This window comes from Triticum aestivum, chromosome 3B, assembly GCF_018294505.1.
Source record: "Triticum aestivum cultivar Chinese Spring chromosome 3B, IWGSC CS RefSeq v2.1, whole genome shotgun sequence".
NCBI classification, from domain to species: Eukaryota; Viridiplantae; Streptophyta; class Magnoliopsida; order Poales; family Poaceae; genus Triticum; species Triticum aestivum.
In genome coordinates, this window is record NC_057801.1 from 821,688,979 (window position 1) to 821,716,781 (window position 27,803).

At 48.3% G+C, this 27,803-nt stretch overlaps 1 pseudogene; it reads right to left on the bottom strand.

Annotated features, from left to right (window-relative positions):
• On the bottom strand, positions 1-27,581 carry LOC123068020 (polygalacturonase-like; annotated as a pseudogene).
• Positions 27,582-27,803: the final 222 nt, after the last annotated feature.

Consider the following 27,803-nt stretch of genomic DNA (forward strand, 5'->3'; position numbering starts at 1 on the left):
TCACAAGTTATAACCATCGGATTTTACATGAAGATTTGCCATCTCAAAAAAGCAAATAAAAAATCTCAAAAAAATCAACAAGAACAACCACGCAAAATTCTTGACGTTCATTCTGGTTTAATTATGTCTCACCCACCAGTGAAGTCACCACATCAGATGTGCCGTTCCAGCCTGTCTTGACTGTGCAACCCGGATTGGCCGAGGAGACCGAGTTGCTTCTTGACTGCCTTGCGCGAGTTGAGAGTGTTTTAGGGAGGGCGAAGACCGCCCTTGCCAAACTTGAGGTTGTACCAGTTGTGTCTCCGCTGCCTGAGCTTTAGACTGGATCTTCAGTTGGGGAAGAAGCAAGCCTCTATGGACATTTCTCCCCTCATGCTACTTCATGTCTGTCGTCGAGGCCTGTGTTGTTGTCTGTCTCTAGGAGTGTAGTCATCGACGAGGTTGTGACTCCAGTGCTGCAGATTATGCCCGAGCTGCGGGAGCGTTGTGACGAGCCCACTTCACCTCTTTCAATGGTGCTTCCGAAGGAGATGGTGCATGTGATGTCTGTGGGTGACGAGGTTGATGAGGTAGGTGCTTTGGCACCTAATTTTGAGGCGCAACTACAGGATTCACCTCTGCCATGTGGGCAACTGGAGGAGCAAGAGTCCATCGTGTCGGTGGTACCCGTGGCTGATGATGTTCTTATGGCGGTGTCTGCGAGGGACAAGGTCGCGTCTGTCGGTGCCGAGGTTGATGCGGTAGGTGCTTTGGCACCTCATTCTGAGGCGCCGAAGTCCATCCGCCTGCCCGTCTTTGACCGTGAAGATATGCTAGCATGTATTGACGAGGCGGTATTCAAGAAGAAGCTTGGCGGCTTGCTTGCCTCCTTGGAGGCAGCTAGCCCTGGGTCTGGCAAGACGATTGCTTGCCTTCTAGTGGAGGAATCTTCTACGCGCAAAATCAAGAAGGTGAAGAAGGCTCTTAGGAGCATAGGCAAGAAGAGTAACGCCCTTGATAAGGTGTCCGTGGCTGCTTAATGGATGATTCTCAGTCTCTTCGACCACCATCTCGGATTGGCTCGTCTCCGTGGATTTGGTGTTGTTCGTTGTCTTCAACCTTGGTTTTGTTGGGTGTTTCTTTACGACGTAGAAGTGTGAAGGATTGTGGTTGTTGCACGTTATGTATGTTTGCCGGGTTGACCGTGGGGTTAAGGGGTTTCTTTCTTAGCGAGTAGTCCGCATGTGGTCTATATGTATTGGTTTTCGCCCGGTTTTCCATTAATTAACTGGGCAATTCTTTTCTTCTTAATTAATCGATGAGGCAAATCTTTTGCCTCCGTTTCGAAAAAAAATCAATAGAGAATTAGCAAATCCGCTAAAACACCTAGGCTGGGCTACATGTAAGGGTCGCTTTGTGATCCACCAAGCAATGATCACACGACCATGTTTTTTTGAAATTACACAACTGCCTAGTACACGAACCAGTCAAGCTAAGAGAACTCCGATGGTCAGAAGCAGCTCGGCGGTGTGACCTCTCCGGACGCGAACCCGCCGGCGTTTTGGCACTTGGCCTGCGCTGGCCGCTGGTGCCAGTACCTCAGCCTGATGTTCCTGAGCTTGATCCCGCTGCAGGGGTTGGTGCCGCTGCAGTTGAACTTCACCGCCACGGGCGTCGCCGACGAGCCCTTGATGTCCGTGTACGACAGGTCGCTGATCTGCACCCTCGAGCTCTGCAGGCACACACAACAACACAGCTCATGATATAGTCGATCGATCACGTGTAGTTGCATGCATGTAGGGAAGGAGACGTACATTGCCCGGGCAGTCGCCCTTGCGGGGGCAGTAGGTCTGGTCGACGAGGATGGGGTTGGCCACGCGGTTCATGGTGACCCGCGAGAAGGAGACGTTCTTGACGAAGCCGGAGTTGGGCATCGCCCACGCCTTGATCCGTAGGCCGTTGGTCGTGCCCTTCAGCACCGCCCTGTCCACGGTCACGTTTCTCACCCCCTCCTCACCGTCCTGCCATCCCAGGCTCCCGATGCTGCCACCGTCCATCCAACACAAACACAAAACCAATGCTATCTATCAAACGCTGCGCAAATCACAAGCAAACAAAATATAATGTATGATGAACTGGCAACTGAAGGTGGCACCTGATGCCGTGGCCCGGACCCCACTTGATGTCCCTGATGAGCATGTCCGAGGTGCCGGGCCCCAAGGAGATGCAGTCGTCGCTGGTGCCGATGGTGGTGTTGAGGATGCTCACGTGCCGGGAGTGGCTGACCTGGATGCCGTCGGTGTTGGGGCTGTTAGACGGCGCGATGATCCGGACGCCTTGGACCGTCACGCCGCTGCAGTCGAAGATGGACATGTGGAATTCCTTGCTGTCGAGCAGCGTCAGCTGCTTCACGCTCACGCCCTTGGATTAGCTAATGTCAAGTGTCTGCAAACATAAGTATGTATGTCTTAGACTAGGTATATTGTATATATACGTGTTGTAACACAATACCTATACCTGTACGTTCTCTCCTATATATACATAACAGCCGTACCCGCTTAGGGTATCGAGTATTGTTCAAACCCTAGTTTGTCTAATATGGTATCAGACGACGCGTTCGATCCGTGCCGTGCTTCCGCTTCCTCTGCCGCCGCCGCGTCGGCCTCCGCCGCCGTGCCGCCTCCGTCAACCCTGGCGACGGAATCGCCGTTCATGGCGTCCGCCCCGCTCGCCTGGGCCCGTCCGGTCGAATCAGGATCACGCCCGCCCGTGCCCCCATCGCCCGCAATCCAGCCAGTCTCTCGCCCATGGTGAATCGCTGGAACAGAACTCCCACGATCGCTATGATCGCACACAGCATGTGCATGTTCCGAACTCTCACGATCGCTACGATCGCATGCAGCAGCTGCCCCGCGATCCGGCTGTCGCTCGCCCGTATGGCGCCTCTGCGCAGCGCGACGCCACCTACGGCGCGATTCCATCGTATGCTGCGCCGCCGCCGTACGTCGGGATCCCATCGCATGCTGCGCCGCCGTTTTCAGGTCCCCATGGTGCCCCTGTTCAGGTGCCCTACGTCGGGCCGTATCCAGCACCCTACGTCGCGCTGCCGCCATCACCGTCCATCGCGCCGACAACGTATGCTTCGTCCTCCGCGGTGCCCTATGAGGCGCTGTATGGCGCGCCCTACGCTACCCCGGCGCCGTACGTCGCGTCGCTGCAGCCCTACGGCGTACATCCTACGGTGCCCTACGGTCATCACCAACACTACCGTGCGCCTCCGTCGGCCGATGCGCTGATTTCGTACAGTGCTCCTCCGGCATACGACTCGCAGCTTCCCGCACCGGTGGCTGAACCAGGACCGTTCCACTTTGCTCATCTGGTGACGGTGAATCTCTCTGCTGATAACTACCTCCTGTGGCGTGCTCAGGTGTTGCCGCTGATGCGTAGTCACTATCTTGAGGGGTATGTCGACGGTAAGCTGCCGTGTCCCCCGGCCATGGTTCCGGTTCCCTCAGCTGCTGGTGGCTCCGCCATGGTGTCCAACCCTGCTCATCGTCGGTGGATTGCTCAGGATCAAGCTATTTTGGGTGCCATTCAGTCCTCGCTCACTCCCTCCATGGCCGGCATGGTGGTCTTTGCCGCTACGTCGAGGGATGCATGGGCCACGCTCGACTCCAGCTTCTCCTCGTAGTCGCTGGCACGTTCCTCTGCCATTCGTAACCAGCTGGGTGAGGTCAAGAAAAATGATCTCTCCGTCACGGCCTTCTTCAACAAGGTCAAAAATTTGGCCGATACACTGTCATCTATTGGGAAGCCTCTCCGTGATGAGGAGTTTACTTCGTTCATTCTCAATGGGCTTGATGAGGACTATGATTCTCTTGTTGACAACATCAATGGACGTGACACGCCGATGCCGCCTCGCGACCTCTACGCACGCCTCCTCAACACCGAACAACGGCTAGCTGCTCGCCACTCCGTCGGCGTCTACACGGAGGGTCCTTCTGCGAACACTGCACTTCGCGGGGGCGCCCGTGGTGTCAAGCAGAAGGCGCCGCCGTCCGCGGGCAACCAGCCCCGTTCGCCCGCTCCACCTCCTCCGACGGCTGGCCGCAAGAGGCTACACTGCGAGGCATGTGGTGGTGGGGTTGAATGTCAACTCTGCGGCATTGAGGGGCACTTGGCGTCTCGTTGCCATCGTCGCTTCAAACACGACTTCCTTGGTATTGGGAACAACGGGAAAGGCAATGAGAAACAAGCTGCTCTCGCTACACAGGAACCTGGATTTACTCCTTCTTATTCTGTGGATCCTTCCTGGTACATGGACACCGGTGCCACAGATCATCTGACAAGTTAGCTCGATAAGCTGGCTACTCGCCAGCCCTACACTGGTCATGACCAGGTCCGCACTGCCAATGGATCAGGTATGCCCATCTCACATGTTGGTCAGGCATCTCTTCTTTCACGTACCACTAAAACCTTGCGTCTCCTTGATGTTCTTCGTGTTCCTTCAGTCACACGTAGTTTCCTCTCGGTTCCTAAATTAACTCGTGACAACAATGTGTTTGTTGAGTTTCACCCTTTCCATTTTTTTGTTAAGGACCGGGACACGAGGGACATTCTTCTTAGTGGTCGAGCTCCCCATGGCCTATATGCTCTTGATGTGCCGCCAATTTCTGAAGTTTTCAGTGGTGTTCGGGTGTCGTCGTCGCAGTGGCATTCTCGCCTCGGCCATCCGGCCACTCCTATTGTGCGCCATTTGCTTCATCGCCATAGTCTTCCTGTTGAGTCAAGCAATAAGGAGTTTCTAGTGTGTGATGCCTTTCAACAGGGCAAGAGTCATCAGTTACCTTTCTCTGTATCGAGTCGTGTTGTCAAGGCTCCTCTTGAACTTGTGTTTTCGGATGTGTGGGGCTATGCCCAAACTTCTGTTAGTGGTCACAACTATTATGTCAGTTTCATTGATGCCTTTAGTCGCTTTACTTGGATTTATCTTATTAAGCGCAAATCTGATGTGTTTCATGTTTTTATGCAATTTCAAGCTCATGTTGAGAGGTTGCTTAAGTGCAAAATTATCCATGTTCAGTCTGATTGGGGGGGGGGGGGGGGAATATCGCAATCTTAATACCTTCTTCCAGAAGCTTGGCATCTCTCATCATGTGTCTTGTCCTCATACACATCAGCAGAACGGTGCAGCTGAGCGCAAGCACCGTCACATAGTTGAAACTGGCTTAACACTGCTCGCACATGCCTCTGTCCCATTTCGGTTCTGGAGTGATGCTTTTGTTACTGCTTGTTTTTTGATAAACAGGCTTCCCACATGACTTCTTCACATGAAATCTCCCCTAGAGGTATTATTTCATGAAACTCCAGATTACTCTCTTCTCAAAGTGTTTGGTTGTGCGTGTTGGCCACACCTTCGACCATACAATAAGCATAAACTCGAGTATCGATCTAAGAAATGTGTGTTTCTCGGATACAGTCCTCTTCACAAAGGTTATAAGTGTCTCCACATTCCGACGAATCGTGTTTACATTTCACGTGATGTTGTCTTTGATGAGACTGTTTTCCCTTTTTCCACGCTCTCACCATCCACTGATACTTCCTCTACCGAGTTGCACTCCTTTCCAGTTTTGCCTGATCAATTTGTAGATGCTGCATATTCTCCTCTGTTATTGCCTAACCATGGTGCAGGAACTGGACGGGGCGCTCGCCTTGAGCTTCTTCACGATGACATGGTTGCTACGACACCAACTGCAGTCGTGACGTCGGATGGGTCACTTGACGGGGCGCTTGACGACGATCGCACGTGCATGCCCCATGCACGTGGATCGGGTGGGGCGGCTACCGCGCCTAACCCGGTCTTGCCTAGCCCGGCTGCCATGCCCGGGCCGACAGCTTCCCCGGCCTCTGCCCCGCATGGGCAGTCCTCGCCGGCTCCAGGCCCAGCATCGCCTGGCCCGCCTTCGCCAGTCACTCGGGGCATACAGAGCCCATGGACTCTCCCTCGGCAGAGCCTGTGGACTCGCCTGCTGGTGTGTCTTCCGTGCTGTTCCCAGACGTTGGCTCTCGTGTCGTGGTGGCTTCTCCGACACCTCCACCGCCTGTCATACTACGCCCTCATACGCGCAACAAGAGTGGCATTGTCAAGCCTCTCAAGCGCACGGATGGTACGGTCGCATGGCTTGCGGCCTGTGTTGCTCGTGCTGAGGCCGATCCTATGGCTGAACCGCGACATTTTCAGGCAGCGCTTGGCATTCCACACTGGCGCGCTGCTATGGAACAGGAGATTCATGCTCTTCGAAAGAATAATACCTGGCGATTGGTTCCACCTCCATCTGGTGTCAATGTTATTGATTCTAAATGGGTGTTCAAGGTGAAGAAACATGCTGACGGGTCCATTGAGAGGTACAAGGCACGCCTGGTGGCCAAAGGATTTAAACAAAGGTATGGCCTTGATTATGAAGATACGTTTAGTCCTGTTATTAAACCTACAACTATTCGTGTTCTTCTTTCGCTGGCTGTTACTCGAGGCTGGTCACTTTGTCAGCTTGATGTCCAGAATGCTTTTCTTCATGGAGTTCTAGAAGAAGAGGTCTATATGCGTCAGCCACCAGGCTTTGTTGACTCTGCTCAGCCACATTATCTGTGTCGCCTCGACAAGGCTCTCTATGGTCTGAAGCAAGCTCCTCGTGCGTGGCATGCACGTCTTGGCGCTGCTCTTCGTGCACACGGGTTTGTACCATCTACAGCAGACACGTCTCTATTCATTCTCCAGCGACCTGAGGTGACCATGTACATTCTGGTCTATGTTGATGACATCATACTTGTCAGTTCATCCGTCACTGCTGCAGATCGACTTGTGGTTTCTCTAGGGGCTGTTTTTGCTGTCAAGGATCTTGGGAGACTGCACTATTTTTTGGGCCTAGAGGTTCTTCATTCTGACAGTGGTTTGACTCTCACTCAGCAGAAGTACTCTCAGGATCTATTACGCCGTGCGGGTATGATGCAGTGTAAAACTGCTACCACTCCTATGTCCTCCACAGACAAATTGTCAGCTTTTGATGGGGACTTGCTCTCCTCTGAGGATGCCACTGAGTACCGCAATCGTTGGTGGACTGCAATACTTGCTCGTTACTCGACCAGATATATCATTTGCAGTTAAACGTGTGTGTCAGTACCTCCATGCACCGCGTAATCCTCATTGGACGGCTGTTAAGCGCATTCTGCGCTATGTTCGACACACTGCTTCATATGGTCTACATCTGCAGCCTGCGACTTCTGGTTTGATCTCAGCCTTCTCTGATGCGGATTGGGCTGGTAGTCCCGATGATAGGCGATCCACGGGGGGACATGCTGTGTTCCTTGGTCCTAACTTGATCGCCTGGCAAGCTCGCAAGCAAGCTACCGTGTCTCGGAGTTGTACTGAAGCTGAGTACAAAGCAGTTGCTAATGCCACGGCTGAGATCATATGGGTGCAATCATTGCTTCGAGAGTTGAAGGTCTCTCAAGCCCAACCGCCTGTTCTTTGGTGTGATAACATCGGTGCTACATACCCTTCATCCAATCCAGTATTTCATGCCCGAACAAAACACATCGAAGTTGATTATCATTTTGTGAGAGAACGCGTTGCACAGAAACTACTTCAGATCAAGTTTGTTTCTTCTAAGGATCAGCTTGCTGACATTTTCACTAAACCCTTGCCCTTACCTTCTTTTGAAGGATGTCGACACAATCTTAACCTCCTGAGTGTTTCAGGACATAGTTAAGATTGAGGGAGGGTGTTAGACTAGGTATATTGTATATATACGTGTTGTAACACAATACCTGTACCTGTATGTTCTCTCCTATATATACATAACAGCCGTACCCGCTTAGGGTATCGAGTATTGTTCAAACCCTAGTTTGTCTAATAGTATGGCCGACGTCCGTCATAAGGAAACTGTGTTAGAATTAGAGATATATTCCTGTAATCTCAAACTAATTCTATCTCTTCCTCTCCCGTAGCTTCTCCTATCTCCTTTGTAACAAACCGAATCCCCTAGAGATCGGTAAACTCCTTGTAAGCCACGACCGGGGCCTTTCCTGCCTCAGATCAATATATACGCATGCGGCTCCCTCATGAGGGAGTAGGAACGCTTCCCATCTAACATGGTATACAGAGCCATCCTCTTCCTATCGATCTAGCCAGCTACCTCCTTCCTCGATCGCCCTCGCCATCCTTCCTCACTCACCCTCGCCATGTCGTCGTCATCAACCGTCTCCCTCAACCTTGGCGCTCTCCCATCAGAGAAGCTCACCAAGACCAATTTCATCCTATGGAAGGCACAGGTCATGCCGGGCCTGCGAGGAGCACAGGTCACCGGCCTGCTGGACGGATCAGACGTAGCGCCACCGAAGACGGTGTAGCAGCAGCAGACGGACAAAACCATCACCACCGATCCCAATCCTCTGTACGCTCAGTGGATATCGAAGGATCAGCAAGTCCTTAGTCACCTCCTGAACTCCCTGTCAATGGAGATTCTCTCCCAAGTAGCGAGCAAGGAGACGACCTTCGACCTCTGGACTGCCATCACCACCTTATTTGCCTCGCAGTCCCAATCGCGCATCACCAATCTGCGGATCGCCATCACCAACACCAAAAAAGGCTCTATGTCTAGTAGTGCCTTCATATCCAGGATGAAGAACCTGGGAGATGAGCTTGTAGTAGCGGGACGCCCCGTCTCGGACCCTGAGATGGTAGATTACGTCCTCGCTGGGCTTGACAGGGACTATGACCCTGTTGTGGCAGCCATTGGCGCGGTTAAAAATCAGATTTCAGTAGATGATCTGTTCGCCCAGATTGCAGCGTTTGATCAGCGTGTGGAGATGCTCGGTGATGGTCCAGATGCAGGATTCAAAACCTCAGCAAACTTAGCCTACAGGGGGCGCGGGCGCGGCTACAATAGAGGCCGCAGGTGCAGCAATAGCAGGGGGCGCGGCCGAGGCAGGCGCCCCTCCCCAACTCCATCTGGTGGAAATAGCGGCGGCAGTGGTGGCCGCGGTCGTCCATAACAACAGCGTCAGCAGGTTCGAGATTATCCAGAATGTAAGATTTGCTACAAGCATCATCCAGGAGGTGCTCGTGATTGTTGGCATCGATATGATGATGAAGATGAACATGAGGAGAAGGAGGCCAACATGGTCACCGACTCCTATGGTGTCGACACCAACTGATATGTAGACACGGGCGCCACAAATCACATCACAGAGGAGCTCGAGAAGCTGACGATCAGAGACAAGTATCATGGAGATGACCAAGTGCATACTGCTAGCGGTTCTGGTATGAAAATCACTCACGTTGGTAGTTCAATTGTCAAAACCCCCATAAAAAATTTGCATCTAAAAAGAGTTCTATATGTCCCTTCAACATCAAAAAATCTCCTTTCAGTTCATAGATTTACTCTTGATAATCGTGTCCTTATTGAATTTTATCCTTATTACTTTTTGGTAAATGACATGGACACGAGGAGAGTGCTTCTTAGGGGCAAGTGTGTGGGAGGTCTCTACCCACTCATATCTTCGTCATCATCATCATCGAATAAACAAGCTTTTGTTGCTGTCAAGCCTTCTTCAGCAAAGTGGCACAGTAGATTAGGTCATCCTTCATCAGCTATTGTCAAGCTTGTTCTTAGCAAGAATAAACTTCCCCACTCTCATGAGTCTAGTGTTGAGTCTATTTGTGATCCATGTCAACAAGCTAAAAGTCATCAGTTGCCATATCCTATTTCATTTAGTGTTTCTACTGCACCTTTGCAACTTGTTTTTTCTGATGTCTGGGGGCCAGCTCCCACCTCTGTTGGTAGACACTCGTATTATGTTAGCTTCATCGATGACTATAGCAAATTTACATGGATCTATCTTCTTAAGAAACGATCCGAAGTGTTTCAAGTTTTCAAGAACTTTCAAAACCTTGTTGAGCGAAAACTAAACACTAAGATTATTGCTATGCAAACCGGCTGGGGAGGTGAATACAATAAACTCAATCTCTTTTTTCTAGAGCTTGGCATATCACACCATGTATCATGCCCTCATGCACATCAACAGAACGGCTCGGCCGAAAGGAAACATCGTCATGTTGTTGAAGTAGGGTTAGCTCTACTAGCAAATGCATCCATGCCACTAAAGTTCTGGGATGAGGCATTCTTGACTGCCACATACCTCATTAATTTACTCCCTAGTAAAGTCATCAAATTTGAAACTCCCATCACACGTCTTTTTGGTACAACTCCCGACTACAAAACACTTCGTGTATTCGGTTGTGCTTTGTTGGCCTCACCTTCGTCCATACAATACACATGAGCTTGCATTCCGTTATAAAAAGTGTGTGTTTCTTGGATATAGTCCAATCCACAAAGGAGTCAAATGTCTTGATGTTTCCATTGGTAGAGTTTATATCTCTCGAGATGTTGTGTTTGATGAATCTGTTTATCCTTTTGCATCCCTTCATCCCAATGCCAGAGCACTTCTCAAGAAAGAATTACTTCTTCTTCCACCACATCTCCAAAACATTGATCATGGGGGCGACAATTGTACTAACCCAACTGATGATCCTACTAGTGGAACCATGTCTCCTTGTGTGCAGGATCATGCAGCAGAAAATCGGTGCAGAAAATGATCAAAATTTTGAAGAAAACGAGCTTATATTGCATGTGCCAGAAGAAGACGGAGCAGGCGCGAAGCACGAAGCAGATCTGCCGTCACCTGGAACTCCTGTGCGCCAGGTCACCTCGGATCAAGCACACAGATTCGCGCTGGATCGCGCGCCAGGCAGGAGCATGCAGCGCCAGTTGGAGGGCGACACGTCACCGCATCGCGACGAAACTCCGCGCCGCGCACCGCGTCCCATGCGCGGGCCCAACGCATCGACAGCGACAGGCGGATCCGGGTCAGGATCGGGATCCCTGACCCACGCGCGCGTGCATGCCAGCAGTGCAAGATCTTCTGCGGCTACTGCTTCTGGTGGGTCGGTCACACCACAGGCCACACGGCTCGGATCGGGATTCGCTGTGGAAAGAGAATCTGAGGCATCCCCAGGATCCTCTGCGGCTAGTCCTGCTGCATCAACTCCTGTGCCAGCTCTAGCTACAGCTCCATGTGTCATGACTCGGCTCCAGAAAGGTATACGAAATCCAAAAGTTAGAACTGACGACACTATTCCATATGGTATGATGTGTATCACAGGAGAACCGGCAAGGTTAGAAGATGCCTTAGGGGATCCAAGATGGAAAAATGCAATGGATGAGGAGTACTCAGCTCTCATGAGGAACAAGACTTGGCGTCTTGTACCTGAAAAATGAGGTAAAAATATCATTTACTGTAAGTGGGTTTACAGAATAAAGAAAAAGGCAGATGGCATCATTGACAGGTATAAAGCACGCTTAGTTGCAAAAGGTTTTAAACAACGTTATGGTTTGGACTATGAAGACACTTTTAGTCTGTTGTTAAAGCTGCAACCATTAGGCTTGTGCTAGCAATTGCTGTGTCCAGCGAATGGAGTCTGAGACAGCTAGATGTTCAGAACGCGTTTTTGCATGGTGTTCTGGAAGAGGAGGTTTACATGAGACAACCACCTGGGTATGAAAGTAAGAAAACACCTCATTATGTGTGTAATCTTGACAAGGCACTTTATGGTTTGAAGCAGTCACCAAGGGCATGGTATTCAAGGTTGAGCTCTCAGTTGAAGTACCTTGGTTTTTTTGCATCCAAGGCTGATACATCACTGTTCATCTACAACAAAGCAAGTATAACTATATTTGTGTTAATATATGTTGATGATATCATAGTTGCAAGCTCCTCTCAAAATGCCACTAATGCTCTTTTGAGTGATCTGAGTTCATAGTTTGCCTTGAAGGACCTTGGTGATCTACACTTCTTCCTAGGTATTGAAGTTAAGAAGATTCAAGATGGCATAGTACTGAATCGGGAAAAATATGCCACTGAACTCCTAGCTCGTATGGGGATGAAGTACTGCAAGCCTTCACCTACACCATTGTCTTCTTCAGAAAAACTTTCAGCTTTTGAAGGAGAGCCACTTAAGGAAGAAGAGAGCACAAGATACAGGAGTGCAGTAGGAGCTTTGCAATACCTGACAATGACAATACCAGATATATCCTTTGCTATTAACAAGGTTTGTCAGTATCTTCATGCACCTACCACTGTACAGTGGACAACTGTTAAGAGAATTGTACGATATGTAAAGCACACTGTGAGTTTAGGTCTTCAGTTCAGACGCTCTAACTCATCTCTTGTTAGTGCTCTCTGATGCTGACTGGACAGGATGCAGTGATGACAGAAAGTCAACTGGAGGTTTTGCAGTTTTCTTTGGCTCAAATCTCATTTCTTGGAGTGCCAGAAAACAAGCCACAATGTCCAGGTCAAGTACTGAAGCTGAATACAAGTCACTAGCAAATGCTACTCTGAAATCATTTGGGTTGAATCATTGCTCAATGAGTTGGGAGTTAAGCAGCATCGTGTCATGTTTGTGGTGTGTCAACTTGGGAGCCACATAACTTTCTGCAAACCCAGTGTTCCATGGCAGAACCAAGCATATAGAAATTGACTTTCATTTTGTAAGAGAAAGGGTTGCAGAAAAGAAGTTAGACATACGGTTCATTCCTCTCCAGAGATCAAGTTGCAGATGGATTCACTAAAGCTTTGCCAGTCAAGCCCTTCGAGGAATTCAAGAAGAATCTTAATGTAGGATAGTTGAGATTAAGAGAGGGTGTTAGAATTAGAGATATATTCCTGTAATCTCAAACTGATTCTGTCTCTTCCTCTCCCGTAGCTTCTCCTATCTCCTTTGTAACAAACCGAATCCCCAAGAGATCGGTAAACTCCTTGTAAGCCACGGCAGGGGCCTTTCCTGCCTCAGATCAATATATACACACGCGGCTCCCTCACGAGGGAGTAGGAACGCTTCCCATCTAACAAACCGAACCGAATTACGATGCAAAACGAAACCAAAAAGTTCATGTCATCACTCACCCTGGGCCCCTGCCCGGCGGTACACCTACCGGCCTTCTTGCATGCCCAGTACTCCTGCCCTTGCCCGTCCAGCGTCCCACCACGGATTGCCAGGCCGTCGGCATGGTGGAACATGATCCACGTCCTGTTGTCCACTGTCGACGGTGCGAAGACGGTGCTGTTGTTGTCAATGGCCACGTCCACGCCGGCGCTCTGGCAGGGCCCCTTGAAGTAGGCCTGGCTGATCAGGAACCTGCCTGCCGGCACCCATAGCACCGGCCGGGAGCCGCAGCGCCCCGTGTCATTGCATGCCGCACCCCACGCGGCCAGGAACGCCCCCGCCGAGTCCAATACCTGCCCACCACGTTGTACTCTACCGCCGCCGTCAATGCCACTAATGCCGTCTCTGTGAAGCTATGCTATGATGATAGCCTAGGTACTCATCAAGTATATAAAGAAAGCCTGGAGCTAGATCCCTCAGTCAAGTACTAGTAATCCTCCTTGATGTATATAGAATCGTTTACGGACCGTGCAACAACCTTCCTCCAATCGTGATTTGCGGATTTCACTAATTTCTATTACCCCACGAGTAGTATTCTATTTGTACGTTGTCTTGGGCGTGTCTAACGCGCGCGCTCGATTTCCGACCAGAGCGCAAACAACAACTTCAGTCTTTTTTGAGACAAAAAAACGACAACTTGAGCGATCGGGTTTGGTCCTATTCCCGGTCCGGATCGATCCCGGCCGGGAACGCTCCACCTATTCATGAGTTTGGCCCAGCGCTGGCCCAATACCTGCCCTAGTCTCTTTTTCTTTCCACGTTTTTTTCTCTTGGGCCTGTATATTCCTATTGCGCCCATTCCTTATCTGGGAAAGAAATTTTCAGGGACAGTAATGGGCGGGAAATTCCACTTTTGATTGAAATAAACCCCCTAAAAAAGAGACTGAAATAAACTAGCACTTTCAACGAAAATTAATTGCTAGTTTTGCACAGAAAAATTAACCTATCCTTCTATTCCCTTCGATTAAATTTGTCCATGTTTTTATTCAGACAAAAAAAGCATGCTCAATTGAATTGATCTACAGCTTTTTGGTTGAATCGGGAATGTTCATTGAATTGATCTTCTATGAAAAATTTCAAATTAACGACAAATTTTCGAAAGCATGAACATATTTTGTAAATTCTGAACAACTATTGAATTTATGATTTCTGGAAATCATGAACATATTTTGAAATTCATGAAAACTTTTGGAAAACTCAAACATTTGTTGTGTCAATTTGGTGTCACGTGCTCGCAACGATGTCCACCTCGACTCGCGTAACCTTAAGACAGGATGGCAGTGGTGTCACGTGCTCGTCTTGGCGTTCGACGTCGCAACCGCGACGACGTCCACCTCGACTCGCGTAAGCCTAAGACAGGGTGACAGTAGTGTCACGTGCTTGCTCGTCGTCCGTCTTCGCACCACGAGGACGCCCGCCTCGACTCACATACACTAGTAGAAAAGGGGGCATCAGTCCTGGTTCGTAAGGGCCTTTAGTCCCGGTTCTTGAACCGGGACTAAAGGGTCGTTACTAATGCCTCCCCCCTTTAGTCCCGGCTCAAACTGGAACCGGGACTAAAGGTCGCGGCCACGTGGAGCTCCACCTTTAGTCCCGGTTGGTAACACCAACCGGGACTAAAGGAAATTTTATGATTTTTTTTTGAAAAAAAATTTTGAATTTTTTTGAATTTTTTTATTTTCAAATTTCTGAATTATTTTAACCTCTAATCTCTAATCACCACCCTCATCACTGCTCAATTTATCCTCTAATCTCTAATCACCCCTCATCATTCATAATCATCTAACTTCCCGAACGGTCACCCATCCTCCCACTCCCCCAGCCTGAGCACGCTTAACTTCCGGGTTCTATTCTCCCTCTATTCCAAGTCTGCACTTGTTGTTTTGCTGACAATAGTAAGATGTCAATCCTATTAACCCTCAGGAATTTTGCGTGAGCATGAAGTGACACATTTCACTGTTTGAGTTTGAAACTATTGTTTTAAAAAACAATAATTATTTAGTAACACTAATATTTCTTGAATAATTAGTTTGACCATTGTTTGACCACAGTTTGACCAGATTTGACCAAAATTCAAAATAACTGAAATAATTATTTAGTAACACTAACATTCTAGAATAATTAGTTTGACCATTGTTTGACCATAGTTTGAAATTTTTTCGATTTTTTCCACTCTACATCTTAAAAGCTCCATAAATTTTTTTCTGTTATGTTTTTGAGGATTCTAAAAATGTTTAACAAAGTTCCCCGGTTAAATTTGGATGTAACTTTTCGAGTGTTTCATATAAAAACTTTTTCATCCGAGTCAGTATGCAAAAGTTATGCCCATTTTACTAAATTCTAGAGAGATTTTGCAAATAAAGTCAAAATTCATATTTGTAAATTTTCCCAACAACTAGACCACATATCACATGGGAAACTGAAAAGGCGATCCACGGGGGGGGGGGGGGGGGATGGGGTGGAGTTTGAAAATGGGACCTTTAGTACCGGTTCGTGCCATGAACCGGTACTAATGCCTCAAACCCCATTAGTACCGGTTGGTGGGACGAATCAGGACTAAAGGTCTAACCCTTTAGTCCCGGTTGGTGCCACGAACCGGGACTAATGGGCATCGCACCCTTTAGTCCCGGTTCGTGGCACCAACCGGGACTAAAAGGTCCAGACGAACTGGGACAAATGGCCCACGTGGCCCCTGGGCACACGAACCGGGACTAATGCCCCCATTAGTCCTGGTTCTAGACTGAACCGGGACTAATGGGCTAACCCGGGGTGGACCAAATCCCTCTTTTCTACAAGTGATAACACTAAGACAGGGTGGCAGTGGTGTGACGTGCTCGTCTCGGTGTCCGTTGTGGTAGCGACGATGACGTCCGCCTAGACTCGCGTAACCCTAAGTTAGGGTGGCAGTGGTGTCACGTGCTTGTCTCGGAGTCCGTCATCGCCATTGCGACAACGTCCGCCTCGACTTGCGTAACCTACTCTGAGATTGTAAAGGATAATCCGACAATTACAGCAGAGCGGTTTGAAATATTCAAGGCGGCTTGCGTTGCTGCAGCTACCAAAGAAAAGTCAGAGTACATGAAGGGGCTCCAAGAGAGGAACATGGGGTGCCACCACCTCAGAAGCCGTGGTTACGCGGGGAAGAGGTCCATATGGGCCAAGGAGGACACGAAACGTGAAAGTCTGGGCATCCCAGACCCCTTGGCGGAGTTCACCTTCCCGTAGGAGCGTGACGTTAGGGGGACGTTGGGACCCAGTCAAGAAGGTTTTCGAGATGGACGCGGTCACGACAGAGTTCATGAGACTGCTGGTAATTTTAGCTTCTGATCAATTCGACTCCATGTTTAGTCATATTTGTAAACGATCCTTGTTCCTTTTGCAGAAAGGGCAATACAGGATTGCGGACGAAAGCGACTCGCCGTCAGAGGCGTTGGCGAGGCCCAAGTGGGACACCCCATTCAACTGGGCCTTGAACATATTGAAAGGACTTCCGGTGGACACTCGGTCATCGTATGGACGCGTGCACGGTATCGAAGACGGCGCCACGTGGAAGAAGTACTACCGTGATACCATGGGGGAGAGAAAGGAAAGACTAAGGTTAAATGAAGAAAACATCAACAAGAAGGTTGCGATTGGGGTTGATAAGAAATTAGCTGAGACAATCAAAGCAGCGGTAGCTGCCGCAAAAGAGGAGATTGCAACTTCCTATAGTGTCTTGGTTCTGGCTATCGTCAGTTGGACCAAGCAAAATCCAAATAAGGATGTAGAGGACTTCCCCTTTTCAACTTCTTGGGGAGCAGCTCGACTAGCGTTGCAGCAGCACTTGCCCCCGCACCTGCTCCTGCACCGGCTCCTACACCGGATCCTGCACCTGCTCATAGCAGCCCGTCCTCCGTCTCGGACGTGCTCGGCGGTGCTTCGTCTTTGGCTGAGCTCGACGCCCTCACGGTACTTGTCACACCGACCCTCTTCAATATATGCATCAATCTTCCGTTTCCATTGCCTTTCGGATGTCTCACATCATAGACATGTCTTTGCAGGCCGACATAACCCCGTGCACTATACTGTACACTATCAGTGGCTAGAAGGTGGACGTGGGGAAGGCGACGATAGTGAAGCCGAAGGAACAATTGTTCGACAGCCGTCCGATCCCCCTGATGTCTTCAAGGTTTCCGTGGCCAGTGTCAAACCAGGCCACAAGAATTTGGCTCCTCCGATACTAGGGGGAGATGACGATGAGACCCGGCGGTGGCTCGGCGATTGCAAGAGTTGGGTCCTGTTGTGGCTAAAGAGTCTGCTTCGTCTGGAGGCGGCCGGGAGCACACCCACCATGACCACGCAGCCTCAGCAAGGTATGAACATCAACACCCCACCTACCCAATTAGCGTCGCCTGTCGTGCCGGGTGATAGCGGACGGGGTGAGGAAGAGGCTCCATTAATCACTGATGACGTCGCCGCCATCGAAGAAGCAATGCATGATATCGATGCCATCGATGAGGATGAGGATGACGATGACACTCTACAGTATCTCAATACTGGCGCCTATGACGACGGCCGTTTGATGGCTCAGCAGTATGAGTACTCAGGGTTTGAGCGTCATGAGTCAGTGCCTGAATTGCCGGAGGATGAACGTATTATAGACGACCTTCTAGTAGCAAAGAAGCAAAGAAGCATAGGAAGAGATCGAGCAAAGGCAACAAAGCTACTTCTATGATCTAGCCGACTTCACAGCCTCTGGTTCAAGACCATATACCTATCCCCGGTGCGGCAAAATGGCATATCCCCGGTCATCCGGTCCTACCTAAGGCAGCGGTAGAGGCTATATACGGCGACCTAAGGAGACTTCATGACGATGTGCTGCGGAGAGAGAAGAGCCTGATCCCCTAGGAAAATCCAGGATACCCGCTCTACGTGGTTAACGTGCCGCATCAAAGGTTGTACGTCGACACATTCGCTGCGGAGAAGTTCTTCCTTCGATTCGATTACATCTTCGACATGTTTCACTTGAAAAAGTTGGATTTTAATTTTGTTTGCCTTTTTGCCTTGCACATGAACCACATCATTAGGATTGAGCAGATACCTTATATCTGTGTCGCTGACCCGTACTTCATGCATGAGGGCTTCTTGGCGGTCTGCCCAAAGCACCGTGAATACGCGTGTAACTACATTGCTGATTTCATGGTCACCAATAAGGACAAGGAGACGATTCTCGTGCCTTATCATCCTATGTAAGTCATCCGCAGATATCTTTCCTTCGATTTCAATCATTCATTTGCACGCGTGGAGGCTAGATTGAGGTGTACTTATTTTGCCCAGCGACAGGCGCGCCGTCCTCATCATCCTTTACCCCCCCCATTCTTCCACGCTCTTTACTTGGACTCGTCGAAGAACATGAAGAAAAAATATTACACCCACATAAGGCCTGTTCTCGACAGTGCTATCTTTACCTACGACCTATGGGGTGGAGAGATCAAGAACAGGAAGACAAGGAACCGCGCGCCCGCCTTCGGCTATAAGACCGACTTCTGCTGCATCCAACAACCAAGTGATACTCTTAGTGATGGATTCTATGTCCTCTACCACATGCTGGAGTACAAACGGGATCAATAGAACCTTCGAATGTCACCTAGATCCGGCGATGCCCATATTCTGTAATGGGCAAAGAACCTAGGAGATGTCCCGGATCATCGACTCCGAGCTGAGTTCTATCACATCTAGCATGAGCTTGTCCAAATCATCATGAAGGAGGTCCTCGAAAAAACAGGGATGTTCTACGAAGAAGGGCAAATGTCGAGGGAAGACGTCCAAACACGCGTAGCCGCTCAACGTCTCGACCTAAAGCCTTTTAGTATGCTCAGGGACTATCTCCTTGACTTGGATGGATGACACGACATGTTGGAGTGATTGACGATAAATGACAATGTGTCCGTTTAGTCCATACTTTCTCTATGACGAAACTTTGAGTTATGCATGACGAAACTTTATTTGTGATGTAATTAAACCGTCCTCCTCAACTAGCGAAGATCACTCTAGTTAGGGCATTTTGCGTATGATGAACTTTGTTAGTTATGCTTATGATATGTTGCTTCTTTTATTTTCAAGTCTATCTTTTTCTGTTGCTCAACTATATATATTGCATATCAACGACTCATGTGACAATGCAGGTGCATAGATCATCGATGGCGAAGAAAGTGCTATGCCAGGAGTATACGACGAGTGGCCGAAGTGTCAGGCCCAGGTGTACCAGTTTCTGAGTGACAGCCAGTAGTTAGTTTAGGTTCATGCTAGTGCAAGAGAGGGATATGAACTGACGCCTCAGCAAGTACTACATTATGTATGATGAGACATGTCATGTAACTTGTATAGCTATATCGTGATTATGATGTGACGATATGATTTGTGTTGGATGATATGATGAGACTATTATGTGTATGATATGATGAGAATATTGCATGTTTATGATATGATTAGAATACTGTATAAAACCTGTAAAAAACATCGCAAATACGTAGCAAAAAATGAGAACATATAGTAGTAGCACCCTTTATTGGTGGACAGGCAAACACTGCTGCTAAAGCACTTAGCAGTAGCACCGGTATGGAAAGCACTACTATTAAGTAGGTATAGCAGTAGCACGTGTCAGAACGCGCTACTGCTACATGCGCTACTGCTAAACGTTAGCTGTAGCGCCGTATCAGTAGCGCGGTTACCCACGCTACCGATACACCAAACACCCGCACTACTGCTGGGCTTTTCCCTAGTAATGCTTATGGTTACGTTTTGAAATCACCACCTCATGTTCTGCCTTGCAATATTGTCTCCGTTTGATCAAAATGCATGAATCTCTAGACACACCATAAGGCAACTTAGAATTGAAAATGTTGTGCATGACTGCACATTTTTGGAGAAATATTCCTGAAATTGATACTAGCTCCATCTTTTTTTTGTTTGCACGTAATTGCAACGCGCTCTTTTTGAGCTTCGCTATTCAGAGATTTAACATTGGTTGTGTTTTTCTGCGGCTTAGCAGAAGCGTCGTTGTTGGGGGTCGAGCCACTAATGTAGAAGATTCATAGCGGGATTCGCCAAGTGGATGCTGGCATCCTCCTGCCGTCCGGCACCGGGTTTGGTCTCCTGATCCCATGTTCCATTAGCTTTGCAATATCTATGATCTTTACAGTAAGACTGGTTAATATGGCCAAACTAATGTGTGAAAAGGAGCCTAATCCTTTTATGTTACAATTTTTTTATCTTTGGTATACACACCTCAGCTTTAATAATATGTTCTGTGACAGATTAGGAGTAGGAGTATTTGTCTGATATATATTTATGGTGCAGCTTTGTCCAAACTGATAATTAGGTGTAGCTTTGTTAATAATAATTAGAAGCTTAGAACTGTCAGTAAATCCATGGTATTTACAAACATGAGTGACAGTACTAGGACTGAATTTATATTCAAGCGGGGATCATGTTAGTATTTGGTGCATGACAAGGAGCGGAACTTTTGCAAGCAGATCTGCTTGGTTTGTGCTGGTTTACTCAATTCTTTGTTTGAAAATTATGGGATTTTGTATCTAGATTTGATCCTTTTCTTTTAACTGTTAATGTCAATAACAAAATTCTACACTCGCCGTTTCTATAGTGAGGCACATTGGTCGTGTAGGAATGCCACCAAGTTCGAAAGCAAACATTTTCTCCACTGTGTTTAAACTTCAAAACCATAACCAAATTTTGAATCCCATCTTATAAACATTTTTATTTTTGGTAAAAAGAGCAACACTAGCATTTTTTGTGGTGATGCAGGCGTGTGACGATGTTGATTTTTGGGTATGCAGGAGTTTCGTTCCCTCTGGGCTATGGTTTCCGATCTGATATGGTGTTATTGCGAGCGTAACGATGGTGATTTTTGGTGGTGATGGAGGAGTGTAGTAGCCTCAATGCGGCGACCGAGTCGCTCCTGAATGCGCGGAGAAGCAGTGCCGCCTGGCCGGCGAAGTGGCCGGCAGCAGGAAGTCCACAGTCGAGCACAACAATATCTGGAGTAGAGAAGCAGAGTTGGATTCCAGTTCCGACGCCGAGATCTCTGCTCGCCGCCGCCACTCCCTCCATCCTTCTTCAGTCCCTCCCTCCTCAAGGCCGGCGCCTCCCCGGACGGAGCGGGCGGTCACCCTCCTTGAATTCGACACGGACCGTCCCGCGGCTTTTTCCTCTATTTACCTGGGGCTACGGGGGCTTCAGGCAGGTACCTGCAGGGTCTATATCTGTGTTTATTTTTTCGCATCTCAAGCTGATGAAATGAACCGTAGTAGATCTGTGTGGTTTGTGTTGAATCTTTTTTTGTCCCGATAACTGCCACACGTGTGGGCGTTAAGGGATCTGCCCACACGTTCTTTGTGGTGCCTAAGAGGACCAGCCCACACGCTTGTGTGTGGGTAAAACAACTAGCACCCACACGCCTTTGTTTCCCTCCCGGTCCCTCTTATACGCGTGCGTGTGGGCGAAATAGATAACGCCCACACGCCCGGTACGTCAGGCCTCATACCTCGTGGTCTCGCACGCCCCACGTGACACTTTACCGCGTGCACGCAGTTGCCATGGGCCGGACCCTCGTCTATGTTCGTTTAAGTGCAGTTGCCATGTCGCTGAACTACGGTTGCCATGTCGGACAACTACAGTTGCCATGTCTACTCAATTGCAGTTGCCATCTCAGGTCAAAGTTCCAGATTGCCATTTTTTAGACAACTACAGCTGTTGCCATGTGTGGTCTGGTCTACTGCAGTTGCCATGATTTCAAATTAGGTACACCTAACTAGGCAGTTGCCATGTAGCACTGAAAAAATGGCATGGCAAAAAAACATGTTCGGGTAAAAGAGAGAGTTGCCATGTGCTCACAAGCACGTTAGGGCAGTTGCCATGTAAAAAGAAAGAGTTGCGATCTGCTTACGTGCACGCTAGGGCAGTTTGCCATGTACCATGCAAAACATATGGCAACTGACATGTTCGGGTAAAAAAAGAGAGAGTTGCCATCTGTTTGCAATCACACTAGGGCAGTTGCCATGTACACTGCAAAACGCATGGCAACTGGCAGCTTGGGTGTGGGAGAGGAGGCGGACGTGTGGGCGAGATGGCAAACGCCCACACACCGGCCCTTGTGCGTGACTGAAAACTGGTGTGTGGGTGAACTGCTAAACGCCCACACACCGGCCCCTCCGTGTGGTAAAACAGATGTGTGGACGAATTATGTCACACACCACACACACGTCTTATCCTACGTGGCACAGAAAATCAGCCAGATTTTGCCAAGATTCGTGCATATAGTACTGGACGGTGATGGATGCGTGTGGTCGAGATGGTCAACGCCCACACGTGTGAGCGTTAATATTTCCGTTTTTTTTGCCGGATGGCTAGGACTCTTGTAATCCTTTTAGGAGTAATATTTTTTAGCTGGTTACTTTTTTGAGAACTAATTACATTTTTAGAGAACCTTTTGATGCGAAACATTTTCTGAGAATGAATCGGTGGGCTTCTTGCCCACTGGCTTGGTGTAGCCCGTCACTAACCACGTTTCATGCTAAACAAAGAAAAGGCCCAAGGCCTAGTTTGCTAAAGGAGATAACGTTGGGGTCTTTCTTCCTCTTAGACACACATCAACCGGTGCGTTTCATACAGAGCACTTTGCAGCCTATCAAAAAAAAATAGAGCACTTTGTAGCGCTCCAATGGCGACTCCGATAGATCAGGCGAGATACTCGGGTGCTCGCACGGACCTGGCTGGGGGTCCCGGGGCGAATGCCCCTCCACCCCCCCCCCCCCCCCCCCGTGCCGGGCCTAAGTGAGATGGCTAGAGATGGTGTTGTAGAATAGTCTCGTGCATCTTCCGCCCTGAAGAAGATTGACTCCTTGTAGCCTCTTCGTCTCCATGTCTAGAGCATCAGTTGACTAATTTTAGCTTTTGGGTCAGTTGATTTTGAGATGGGCGAAAAAGTTCGCCGGAGGGAGCCCAGAAGTAAGGAAGGAGCTCGCCGGAGGGCTACGCCATCATCTATATTGGGGTACGGGGTAGGGGCGCGGCAACATGGTGGTGGTGCAACTTTGCCGGAGAAAATCTCCGTCGGCGTCGGGGCTAAGGGGGGGGGGGGTGTGCGGCAAGGCTGCGAAAGAGTGCCACCGTCCACTGGCTGTAGAAGCGGGCGGCTAGGCCGTCGACGGCAGTGCGGTTTGAAGGAAGAAGAAAACCAATGGGAGGAAGAAGAAAGAGATCCAGCCATTGATCTTGTATCCGACGGCTGAAAAATCGACTGACCAAAAACTTTTTTTTCCAGGCGAGTGACATATAACCAGACCCCCACACTTCACTGTTCGCCAGTTGGTGCTTGGCCAAGAAGCAAACGACCTTGTTTTCGTGCAAGCTCAACATGGTTGTATCCACCAAGAGGTGATTAAAACATGTCTCATCGTCCAACTCCAGAGCCTCGGGCTGTAGCAGTCCATCAACGCCGACGCCGTCAGCCATCGAGAGTTGAGAATCATAAAGCATGGAGTCCTTCTCCCACGCATCCAATTGGCACCAATGGCTCATGGCCGTGGTGGTGGTAGACTGGTAGTCCAGGTGAAAACAAACCAAACCAGGGAGGAGGAGGAACAAACCACCTCGACGTACCTGATGTAGATTTTGTTGCCCCCCCCCCCCCCCCCCCCATGTCGAATGCGATGGCTTGAGGTTGCAGCCGATAGTTCGTGCCCTGTCGATAGAGATCTGCAAATATGCAGCCGGAGATAGTGGAGCTCAGAAACCGAGCAGAAGCCGCGGCTGAAAAGTTGGGCTTCTGCTCCTCATAGCCGGCTCCAAAGTGGCCAATGACTGGTTTGCCTCCCGCAAAAGCACGTAATACTGCCGAAATACCCTTATCGGTTCAGTCAAATACCCAATCAACACGAGCGACTTTTCCCCATCACCCCAACCACGGGTAAGGGTGGACATGGTCCAAGCCGGTCCAAGTCGTCGTTTGGACAGGCTGCCGCCAGTCCAAGCCGGACCGGACCGAGAAGCATGGCGGTCCTGTTTTTAGGGACCAGACCGGCAATGGCGAAGCTCGGGCCGGACCGAAAGGACCGGTCAACTGACAAGGGCAGAGCGCACACTGGAGCTCCAGCGGTCCTCGGTCCGCTCGATCGGACCAGCTTTAACTGGACCGGGCCAAAGATTTTTTTGGTCCATCTTTTAGGGACCGGACCGGCCTTTTTTTAGCGGGCCTGGATCGAGCGGGCCGCGAGTCGGACCGGACCGCTTCGTCCACACTGAAGCGCGGGTAGGGTTCCTCGCTCGCCGCCTCTGCCGACGGACGGCCTCAGCTTCTTTCCGTATCGCCGGATCTGGCCGTTGCCGAATCCGGTATTGGCCGTCCCCTTCTCTCCCTGTTTAGGCTCCTTTGCTGGCCCCTCCCTCTACCAGCGTGGGCGGCGAGCGAGCGGTGTGCGTGCTATGTGTGTGTGTTCTGCCGCTGCTGCCTTCGCTATGTGCTTGTGTTGGAATCTGTATGAGCATTCATCAGATTGTATGTCTGTTTTACAAGATCACATGTTTCTTTTTCTGCAGCTTCACAAACTATGAGGAAAATCATTGAGATAAATCCCTACATGTGGGCAACGATGCCAGCCGATGTTGTTACATGGTGCTGCTGCTATGAAAAAATGATTCTCGTTTGGAATTGATTGTAAATTGGTACGGGGAATTTTTTCGTAGCTGTAATACTAATTGGTAATCTATGTTATGATGAGTTCCAATGTATTGTCATATGTCAAATTTGTCTAAATACACTATCTACACCATCAAACAAGTGAAATCCTCTATAACACTAAGGTCCCTAGTTTTAAATAGCCCACATTTAATTGGGGTCTCCAATTAAAATTGGGTCATCCAATTTTGACCGGGTCAACAATTCCACAAAGCTCTCTCATTAAATTGTTTTGTACTATACACTATGCTTTCTAATTTTTAATGTCTAACAATTAATTAAGGTATTCAATTTAGAATTGTGCGATCGAATGTTGACCGGGTCAACAATTTCTCAAGCTCTCCTATTCAATTCTTTTAATTCACTATGTTTCCTAATTTTGAAGCTCTTTCATTCAATTAAGGAATTTAATTTGTGATTTGGTTTACGACTTTGACCGGGACAACAACTTTTCAAATCAATTAGCCGCAACCGGCCTACAAAAACATATCAATCCCATGCACCCTCCCACCACTAAGAAAAAAGAAGCGCCATCATGTGATATTATAGCACCAATATAGTATATACAACCACCGACATAGAAATTTCTTCACATAAATATAGATTGGTTAGCGGATAGCACCGAATCACACCACGAAAGGCCACCCAATCAACGCATTATAAATAAAAATAAAACACACTCTATCATCTCCCCTACCCGCCAAACTAAACATTCCATCGGTTTTAAAATATAAGGGGTATTAGTTTTTTCGAAAGTCAAATTTCTTTTTACCTTGACCAAGTTCAGAGCAAAAATATCAAACACTGAGAATACTAAACAAAAAAAAAGTATGGAAATTCATTTCATGATGAATCTAAAAATACCGATATGATATGATGGATTTTAATATATTTCTCGAAATATTTGATCAAACTTATAAGTTTTTCCTTTTCAAAAAAGTAATACACCTTATATCTTGAAACAAAGTAATTCTTTCTTAAGAGACCCAACAACACCATCGACGCAACAAAGTGCGCCCAACCCTTATAGTTTTAGCTAAAACCCATGAAAATGGCCATTTGCAGCAAAAAGAACTCTTAAATGAGTCATTTACAATCATAGCAGTACAATCAAGACGTTAAACTGATTTACCGAACAATTAAGGGCATTTTGGTTATTTCAGCATGTTTCTGCATCAGCCGCAGCTACTACAACATAACCATCAAATGACTGCATCTCAGCTCCAACCTTTTTTGCTGCAGCCGCTCCTTCCAGCCGGAGCTGTTGCAGCTGCAGCCAGGGAAGTTGCATCCCAATCAAACCCACCTATAATATTCTGGGAATGGCTATCTCTTCATGTATACGTGATGGTGAGGGCGATGAGGCCGCCGTGGGTGGAGAGGACCAGAGACTCCTCAGTAAAGTAGGTGTCAGTGGCCCAGGCGAGCACGTAGGAGATGCGGGGTGGGCGGCGACGAACAAGGTGGCCTGGATGGCCATGGCGCGGTGTTTGTTGTCTGGGTCGGTGGTGTGGTACCTAGTGATGGTGGCGTTTATGTGCTCACCGAAGAAGGGCTTGTTGTCTAGAATGCAGCTCTTGGGGGGATCAGTCACAACGCCGGTGTCGATGTCAGACGGAGTTAGCGAACCTAGCGAAATCCCTGCCTTAGGAGCCTGATGCGAATCCATCCTAGATAGCTTTTCTGGATTGGATTGGATTGGATTGGAATTTCTCGGATGGATCTTGACGATCGCCAATCAGACCAGTCAAGAGTTTCAAACCATACATTCACGTGGCTTGGCTAACGCGGATAACGAAAGGAATGGATGGATAAACATAGCTTTAATAATTTATTGTGTTTGGCATTAACAAATGTCACAGTTTGTAAACCGTAGTATCCACAATATCATGTTTTCTTAACACAGCACATACACATATGCTCATACATACACACATATACTCACCTCTATAAGCACCTCTGAGATACTGAGTAGGCACATAATCTTGATATTCACGAACTCACCATGGGTCTGCTCCCGCTGAACGAACAAAGTCTAAAGTGAATCCAGAAATATACAAGCACCATTGTCAAGTCTAGGACCTGAACCTTGATGGACTGGTTTAACCATAAATAACCTAACCATCTAAGATAGGCTTAGTTCGCAATAACGTGTGTTTTAGTATTTGAGAAAGAGCTCTTCGGCTCTTTTTTCTGAACCGAATTTCAAAAATTGTGGTATATAAAAAATTGAGTATTCACTGTCTAAGGATTGAAATGTCGAGGTTGCATTTGTCAGTTAAGTAGTTTTAGAGTTTTTTTAGGAATATCATGTTATTTTAGAAATCATAGATTCTAAAAAAATCTATATGTTAGCTATCAATAAATACCACATTCTAATAAATTGCAGTACTACATTTCTAATAAATCGTAGTAAGCGTAGTATCTCCAATACTGTAGTATTTTGCAGTATCTTAAAGAGTTCTTTCTTCTAAACCACAAAAGTTTTCACAAACAGAAGTATTCATTACTCAGACGTTGGAATATTGAGGTTTTACATCATCACAGTTTTAAATATGAAAAACGCTCGCCTTCAGCCAGCGGATCGCACCCAAGTGTCCGCCGTCTCGTATGTGCCACACATGTCCTGCGTGGCTTGCCTAGAATTATCTCTTGCGTTTTTTCAACTGAGCTCTTGTTGCAGTTTGCCCACCGCAACAACTCGTGTGTTGCAGGACCTGGATCCTTGAGGGTGTTGCCCCCGCAGCCGAGGTACCCGCTGCCGCTCCCTACCTTCCTCTTGCTCCACTCGCCGCGCTGCCGCATGTAACGGCACCGCCCTTGCTGTTGGAAATATGCCCTAGAGGCAATAATAAAAGGATTATTATTATATTTGCTTGTTCATGATAATTGTCTTTTATTCATGCTATAATTGTATTATCCAGAAATCGTAATACACGTGTGAATACATAGACTACAATACGTCCCTAGTAAGCCTCTAGTTGACTAGCTCGTTGGTCAACAGATAGTCATGGTTTCCTGACTATG